Genomic DNA, 9818 nt, shown 5'->3' on the forward strand with positions numbered 1-9818 from the left:
CAAGAAAGGACCAGGACCAAAAGGCTTCAGTCCTGAATGGTGCAGAGGGAGGTGGCTGAATTCACTCAGGAGTCATATGGTCGGATGCCTTGCTGTGTTGTGTATTTGTATTTGCTCAATTTGATGTGAATAGATAGTGCCTTAAAACTTGTTGCAGGGTGCAATAGACAAGCGGGTGATTTGGAGAGCAATACGGCAATTCAATGCCATGTTTTGAAGGTTATTCAAGGTGGGGTCTTCATGAAAGGACAGGCTGATTTTGTAAGGTTGAAAAACTTAATTTGATGTAGATCTTATATTGGGGTAGAATAGAAATGTGGGTAAGAGGATGTGAGAATGGGTAAAAACTAATAGCTTCAAGAAATGGCTAATGTGGCGTCGGTGCTTATGTGGAGTTTATCCAATGCTCTCTTGATGGTGTACACTAAATCTCAATTGCATATCCTAAGCATGGTGGGATCCCAAGCCTATGTTTAAAAATAGTGAGGTTGAGAAAATATGCTTGATGTGAGCAGTATGAAATTTAGTCAGTTGATTCCTAAGAGTATATTTTAATGTTACAAGAAAATGGACTCAGCTGAAACTTTGCTCGCTCCTAATTAGAGAGAAGGTTCATGTTGGGAAAAAAAAGTTGAAAGAAGAATCTTATTACGCTGTTGTTTTTGCCAGATGGTTGTAAGTTCCTCAAAATTGAGGGCTCGTTATCTCATGCAGACGAGTCTTATATAGACTGAGACATTTGAGAAAGTAAAGCAGAGTTCAAAAGCTCTGCTTTTCCATTTGAAAGAAAGTCTTCGAATCTCTGTTCGTGCTCTACAAGATTACTGCTTGTCTGCTTAACTTACCGTGTTGGAATAAGTCTTCCTGTTTCTAAATTTTTTTAAAAAAACACATAATTAGGCTTGAAATAAATCGTAAGGTTTTTAATGCTTATTTTGAGCATCATTTTTCTAAAATTTGAAAGTCATTTATGGCTGTTCGGCACTGTTTTCGCACTCGAATTGGAACAAAGGATGAAACCCTTTGGACAATTATGTGCCCGACACTGAATTCTGGGTCTACTTCATTCAATGTAATGGGGGGTCCGAAGACCCCCTATTGGAAGCGCATTAACTGCTGGTAGAACCGTCAGAAGCATATATGTAGCCATGACTAAATTTGATCTTGAAGATATTTCCACAGTATTACAAAAATCTGTAAGAGCGTACTGAAGCTCAATTAGACCCTCGTCACTTGGTTATGCAGACAGCATCCAAATAAGGAAGATTTTATCATTGCTGAAGATGGGAGTAAAGGTGGCTATAATGACGGTTGTAATTTTTTAATAGAACAAAGGAGACTAGCTATCTCTACTAGACCTTGTCAGCCTTTCTTCGAGAGATATGGTAACATCTCATATCTCTATTCTTCTTGTGCTTGTAGCGAAGAAGCTTTCCTTCCAGGGTACACAAGTTTATTAAAGGACTCTAGGACTTTTGAAGAGGACTTCAAGTTTATGAGCCCTTTAGAAGGGGACATCAAGTTCGAGAAGCCTAAAGTAAATCTTCGAGTACTAAAAGACAATCCCTTTTGAAGGGGACTTGAAGTTCGAGAAGCCCATAGGCTGAATTACTAACATTAACAAGGCAAGATCACACTTGTCCAATACTTGTTGGCGCATTGGAGCTGTGGGTTCCATGGTCTTCTGTGCCATTAACATTGAAAATCTTATGAAAATAGCCCAAATGACAAAGAGAATTGATGAAGCAGTGGTTTAAAAAATGAATCTTCTCTAAGTGTCATTGTGATTTATTAGAATTTTCTAAATATATATATGATGAACTAACTTATAACTAATGCAAAAAGTTCAAATCCTAATGTGTATTTAGGAGAAGTTTCATGCGTATGCTTTTAATTGCTCGTCTCCAAGAGAGTTTCATACATAGCTCCAAATATTTTCTATGATTGTTAATTACACAATGCCATCTTATTTGTTATGTGTTTTCTTATAAGACATCTTGAACTGTGAAAGATTTTGCTATATAACCATTGAATCCACTAGAAAAGTTAGTGTAGTTTTCATAAAGGTGAGTAAAAGAGATCCACTCACAAATCCTTCACATTTCTAGTAGTTGGCATGGTGCTTTGTTTATTCTTCATGTAGTGTAGCAGATTATACCTATCGTCATTGTTATCACATTCAAACTCCCCATCCATCTTTGCCTATGAATCTACATCACAATATCCTATTGCAAAAAAGATCCTTTGAGGTGCCTAAGGAAAATCTACATTATCACTTGAATCTATAGAGATGGTAGTTTCAATTAGATCAATTTTTGGTGTGAGGTGTACTTTTTAGTGTAACTCACCAAAACAATGTGTAAACGTATGCTTGATATGTCCACCAATTAGAAAATATAATTTGGAACTATCTTTTATTATCCTCTACACAAAGGAGATAGGGGTGTTATCTTAGAAGTGAGGATGACAAGGAGAAGCGATTAGCACACAAATACAAATAGAGTAGGACTTAGTGACGACACTAAGGACTTAGTGATTAGCACACAAATACAAGTAGAGTAGGACTTAGTGATGATCGCGAGGACATGTTGTGTATCTAGGTGGTGGGTCTGATTAGCACACAAATACAAATAGAGTAGGACTTAGTGACGATTGTGAGGAGGACGTGTAACTAGGTGGTGGGTCGTTCCATGGACCAAGCTTTCACGCACAAATGTCTCCCCATCCATAAATGTATTGGAAGGATGTTGATGTCAAGATTGGGTGCACACAAACTTGCATTTTATTTTCCGCTAGTGGGTGAGTAGATACTTGTTTCCACTCACAAAGCACCAACTATAGTAGCTAGCCAAATAAAAAAAGAAGCATCATTCAAGCCAAGGAGCTTATTCATTGAAGTGATTGGCTATTAGGGATCTAGGAGCTTTGTAGATTGTGATGGAGGAGGATTTGATGTGCTCATGTTGTGGGAGGTTTTTGTGGCATTGTACTTTATTTAGGTAGATAATGCTTTTGGCTCTTTTATTGTTATTTTCACCACCTTGTGAGCAATAGGTTATCATGTCCACCCTCCTTCTTGAGAGAGCAGGTTCTCTTGTCTGCTGCCAAGCCTTTCAATTTATTTTGTTGGCTCATTTAGCGGGTTATGTATAGTATGTACTCAGATAACTCCATTGTGGATGTGAAGAGCGAGGATATTGAAGCTTGGAGTTGTAGCTCTTCAAGTGTTGATGCAATAGGCAAGGTTCCCTATTGCTTCTTGTGCTTGTTGATTGGAGTGTAAGTAGGTCCTTGTGGCTTCTCCAATTTTGGGAGAGGGTTCTTGTGGTATGTTTTTGATGTCGCTTTGGTCTCCACACCATTTGAGAACCCGATGCACTTTTTTTTTTTTTTGTAAGTGGGATTGGTAGCGAGGCTTTGCTTTATGATTACTTTAGGCACTTATATATATGGTGGAATTGCCATCATGATACCCTTGAGGACGGTTTCTCAACTTTTTGGATTGGGAGTTGGTGCCTTTTCTGTTGAGATTTCTTCCTTTGTGTAGGCTTAGGGGGTCTTGTGGGTTGAAATCCACATCTTAGCATTACCTTCATAGTATCCGTGTGAGCTTACAATAAGTTCTTTGAAACCCATAATTTTTGACTTGGCAGAGGTTCTAATCGGGCTTGTGTGGGTTTTCGTCGAAGAGGTGGTAGGGTATCCTATTTTTGAGACTTTTTCGAGATTTGCATTGTGAGTGGAAGAGGTTTTTATTGGCTTGTGTGGGTTTCCGTGGAAGAGGTGGTAGGGTATCCTTTTTTCTAGACTTTTGAAATTTGCATTCTGCAACAATAAAGTATAGGAACACCTTTGGTCAAAGATTTTTGGGGCCCTACAATGGTATATGGCAAAGACATTATCTTCAAGGCATACAATAGGAAGTAATAGTAATAATTTTGATGGAGTTTTTAGTTTTTCAATACTTAAGCTTTCTTAATCACTACCTTAATGGAAAAAAACAAACCAATTGGAGAAATTAGCAAAAAATTAAGTGGGTTTCTTTTGTTTTGTTTTTTTTGTAGATTTTTCAATGATTCCTATATTTAGGATTGCAAATAATCTAATACAACCAAATATATAAAAAACATAATTATCATGTAAACATTAGGCTAAACTAATCTATGATTAACCATAAAAAGAAACCTAAAAATGGCTAAAATGCATTTGAAATGCAATAATAATGTAATATGAAGCTACATTGATCTATGTGCATTATGCATTTCAAATGCATAATGTGATGCAATAAAATATAAAGTTACAATGATCTATGTGCACCTTAGTCTAAACTAGTCTATGTTTAACCATGAAAAGAAGGCTAAAAATGGCTAGAATGTATTATGCATTTCAAATACATAATGCAAATAAGGTAATATAAAGCTACATTGATCTATGTGCACCTTAAATGAACACAAAAGCAAGCTACAACCTTGGGAAGATTGAATCCAAGATTATTGCAAGGGTCTTGAAAAATACATCCAAATGTGTTTACCTTCTTCTACCACACAACCTATAAAGCATATTTGGATATTCCAAGCCAAATCTTAGAACCTCTAGAAGCAAAAGCAGAGGGTTGCTGGGAAAAATGGGGTAAATCACCTTTGAAGTGCACTAATTTGATTGTCAAACAACTGATGGAATGGTTATAAGACCAATGTGAATCATTCTCGATTTAAAGATCAAAATCTTTTCTTTCACCTATTGTTACACTTCTGTGTTGATGAACTTCCTTAAGCAACCTAATTCATATGATGCAATTTTAGGACCACCTTCCATGAGAGAAAAGAGACTTGTGCATGATTATGTTCCACTAATCATGTGTATCTCAAGAGAAGGATAATCAAATATTAAAAGTTGATCTTAAAACTTGGAAGAAATTCCTCATTGGAGGAAGATTATTTAGAAACGAGTCTATCTCAAGAAGGATAATCAAATAATTAAAGTTGATCTTAAAACTTGGAAGACCCTTCTCAAATAGGTTTATTAATACAACGAATCAAATAGGTTTATTAATCTTGTTAAGAAAGAAAAGAGGGAATTAATGACTCTCCACAACTAGAATTTTGTGAAAAGTGAATGAATTTCTTGGGAATCATTAATGTTATTCCTAAGGTTAGGCACTAAGTATCTTGAGTTAAAGCGAGGAGCTAACTTGCCTTCAACTTCTACAAATGTGATGATATGTGCTAAAACTAATCCTTTTGGGATCTATGACATGTGATTGTTTTGCTTGATTGCTCTTGAAACGGAGAGATACGAACGTGAAGTTTTCATCGATAGCATTCCATGAATTATCGTATATGAAATTAATTGAACACGAATGATCCATCACTCACATTTTACTAGGTGCTTGAGCATGGCAAAGCCTTTGCACATGGAAGGCCAAGCTTGCGCCTCGGCCGATTCGTGTTAACTATAGGAATGATCTCTTTATGACACCCCTCCTTTCGGGAATGAAACTTAGGCGGATATAGATCAATGGTAGATTATTTACCTTCCAAGCAGAGGATATGGGTTCGATTCCCGTTATTCGCCAAACTCATAGGTAGGACAAGGGATGGCTACAAGTCATGGCTACGGGAAAACCAAAGGTGCCATTTATTTAAAAAATCTCGTATATAGAACTGACACAAATTAAACCATGAACTGCAAAATCATACATAACATGACATTGGGATGGGTGAGTCTCACACCCCCAGGGTGGAGACGAATTTCTCCAGGGGCCCTGTCTCCCAAAACCTGGCTATACTAAAACAGTTGTTGGGGGCCCCACGTGGCTCAAGGTTTCTTTTTCCTTATCAATTTTACTCTTCCCTTTCGGACCAAGTAATTTTACTATTCCTTATTCGACTTTTTTGCCGCCACATATAATTCTATTGGTTCTCCATTAAATTCTCTTAAGATTGCACGGGCTCCCTAGCCCTACCACCTTCTCTCTTCTGACCTCTCTTAGGGACTTCCCTCCAGCTTACCTCTTCAAGATCTAAGCCTTGTGGTCTAAGTAAAGTGGTTTGCTCTCTCTCTCTCTCTCTCTCTCTCTCTCTCTCTCTCTCTCTCTCTCTCTCTCTCTTTGCTTAATCTCTTGCAACCCTTATCTGGGACTTCTTTCTAGCCTCCATCCCCACCCCATGCCTCTTCTTGGGTTGAACCACCCACTCCACTACCGTATTGCATTATTGGATAGCTCCTAGCACTATCATGCTTATCATCCTGATCGATTTGTTCAATCCTAGTACCCCATTTTTAAGAATGGCTTGAATTTGTGATGATTGAAGGGCCCATTTAATAGCGTTGATTTTTTCATTAAAGGCTAACTTGAGATCATTGATCTCTCGAAAACATCCCTTCTCAAGGTTATCTCTTGAGAAACTTTTTTCGGTTCTAATTAGAACTATAATACCTAATTACATGAATAGAAAGGGTCATGAATTAATTGGCACTTTGGGCTCTAACTTGACGTGCTCGATCTATGGTTTCTCACTTCCATCCGGAGTCACGAAAAGAGCAGACATATTACATCTCCTTTGCCTGCTGCTAGTGTACTTGATAAAGGTCATAATGAAGAAGAAATACCTTATGTTATGGTTTGTTAGAGCCGGATAGAGGGCCTAATGAAAAAAGCCAGATAGAGGACTGCCTAAATCGGCCGCTAAGGCCTTTTCCATTGCTTTTGCGTACTTAGGTATACCTTTTATAAAAGCCAATTGACCATCTATGCCCTCTTCTTGAGATATAGAATCCTCAACAATGGTCAAGGTACTTTCTCCCCCCATAGGTGGGTTCAATTAAAGTTGAAAAGAGATGCTTTAATGACTAATTATTCTTTGTTGTCAACCTCTAGATTTGTACCTACTATTAGACTAACCTCTTCTAATTTGGTGCAAAGCACTATTGGTAGACCAAAAGGTGTTTGTGTGATTCAATTTCACAATACTTTTGTGCCGGGCACCTTGATAAGGCTTTACGGCCTTCTTGTACGGTTATTATGGTCAATATCGTGAGTGAAAGAAGAACTTTTATATATAAGAACCCACCAATCAAGGTGTGGGTAGAATTTTTAGCTAGAAATGATTTTGGTGAAACAAGAAACCCTCATTGACTCTGAGGTTAGTCAAATCCATACCATGAGAATGATGGTCGACCCGTTGACCTGCACTGAATGGACTTATAATACGTGTTAATAAAAGGAAATGCAAGGTTAAAATCTTAGTATATTTTACACAAGTTACACCCAATTCTCTATGCAATCCATATAGTATCCACATATCTACTCAATGAAAGTATAATCCATGGAGAAGCTAGGTGACTAAATTTTAAGTCATAGTACACCACACCATCTACATGGTTACCTTGCTACTACACCTAGAGGTAATGTGAACCTACTTCAAAGTGAAGAAGAAGAGTCAAAGGTCAAGACACCTGGTAAGTATCTCATCGGTATTCGCATCGATATTCCTCAAATGACAAAGAAATGGAATCAAAATTATGAGTAGGGTTTTCCTCTCACAATCGTATAGACCGAAAGCAAGCTCTTGGGTGCCCAAGGCATAAACTTAATGTAATAAGGTTTGACACATGGTAATATCTAGATCAAACAACACTACACCAAAACATTTCTATATCATGTTATTGGTGATGCTAAACTTCCTTGTAGTACTGGGTGTCTTGTACAAATAATCTTTATTGGAAATAACCCCATGGAGTGAAGAATGCATGTAGGTCAAACAACACTACACCAACACATTTCTATATCATGTTTAAGTACTATTGATGCTAAACTTCCTTGTATTGGATGTCTTGTACAAATAATCTTTATTGGAAATAACCCTATGGAGTGAAGAATGCATGTATATGATGAAATAGTTGAACAAAAAGCATAGGACTAAAAGCACTGGGTGCAATCTTCTCCCCAAGATACAAAGCACAAGACAAAGAGAAATGGGTGCTTTGTTATTGATGCAAGTGCACTCCTAGTCTTGGTGATCCTTGGAAGGGAGTAGATAGATACCATTCAATTAATCATCCATTATGATTACACTGCCATATTTATGCTCCTTACAAAAATAATGATTGTGCTACTATGTGACAAAGAGGAGGTAGCACCCTTACCTGTCTCCACCAGTACCTTTGTAGGAGTTAAAGCCTTGTCATTGATGACATGTTGCTTTTTGAACCATCTTCACCATTGCTTATGCCCTCAAGCCATGAAACCTTTACTTTCCTAAAGCTTTAACCTAAAAACTTGTCATGGGGGAAAGGTAAACCTACTAATGACACCAATGGCCCATCTCATGCTAAAACTAACCTCACTTTCAATAACCTCCACCACCTTTGAGGCTTCTAATTCCAACAATTCTCTAAATGAGTAGGCCTCTCAAACTATACTCCAACCTTACACCATCATAAGGATAACCAATGGTAAAGAGACCTGCTTGTTGAGACGAAGGCTACTTTAAAGGGAACAATTGAAGTCAATCCCTAAAAGACCCTCAAGAGAGTACAACAAGTGACCTAAGAAGAATAACAAAACATAATGGCCAACATCAAAGCACATGAAGCAACCACAAAAGTAACCACATATAGTGCCATTGTAGTCATCAAATAGATAGGTTGCTATAGGCACATGCATATAACAATAACACTCTTCTTTGTACCAAATCAATTTTGCATTCCAAATATATACTCCAAAAAGCTAGCCTAGGTGGGATCCCACAAGAGTGTACTTCATGTGCTAAAGGGTGTCATGATGGAAAACTCATCATGTGGGTACATAAAAGAAGTAAAGCAAGAGTTTCCTTACCAACAATAACCACTTCAAAGCCTAAACAAGTTTGGTAGACAAAGGCTAAGCAAGAAGACTCATAAGAACTTGTCCCTAAAAAAGGGATAGCCACTAAGAAACTTCTTGTAATGGAATAGCTCAAGCAAGAGAGAAGGGCATCTCAAGAAGATGGAATATCTCAAGGAAGACAGAAGGGCATCTCAAGAAGATGCATGTAGAATACATAAAAAAAATACTACTAAAATTGTATAGACATGAGAACCTACTTGTGGGAAACACCGAAAAGGAAAGAAAAATAAATACCATAAGAACTTACTTGTGGGAAACACCAAAAGTAAGGCAAAATAAATACGACAAAAAAGGGTTGTTACCCACACGAACTTGATTTTTTTGCCCCTCAACCTCTCCTTAATGCATAGAATCATAAGAATCTCTTTTCCCAAAAATGGTGAAGGTACACAAGAGCTTACCTATGGGAGGGGTGTAACCAAAGGAAATTCAAATGAGGGAGCTTACCTATGGGAGGGGTGTAACCAAATGACAAAAAAATGAGGGAGTCACATAAGGATCTTCACCAAAAAGTGGCAAAGTTCCATAAGAGCCTATAGCTAGGAGAAAAAATGGTGAGTTCCATAAGAATCTATTTGCCCAAAATGGTAAAGATACACAAGAGCTTACCTATGGGAGGGGTGTAAGCAAAGGAAAATCAAATGAGGGAGTCACATAAGGATCTTCACCAAAAAATTCATAAGAGCTTAGGTAGGAGAAAATAACCATTAGCATCGATATCAACAAGAGCTTCCTAGAGCAAGTTAGCCAATCATGTCAAGAGGCATCCATTGCTACCAAGATCTCTAAATGGCTCACAAAGAGGTACTATAGTTTATAATTCTAACTGCTTTTCAATTCATCCTCAGATCAAGTTCACCAATAGATCCAATACTTATATCTATATTAAGGGTGATTAAACAAACCTTTTTTTATTAAGCCTCACGTG

The sequence above is a fragment of the Cibotium barometz genome, chromosome 25, assembly GCF_041138505.1.
Source record: "Cibotium barometz isolate CiBa-2024 chromosome 25, ASM4113850v1, whole genome shotgun sequence".
NCBI classification, from domain to species: Eukaryota; Viridiplantae; Streptophyta; class Polypodiopsida; order Cyatheales; family Cibotiaceae; genus Cibotium; species Cibotium barometz.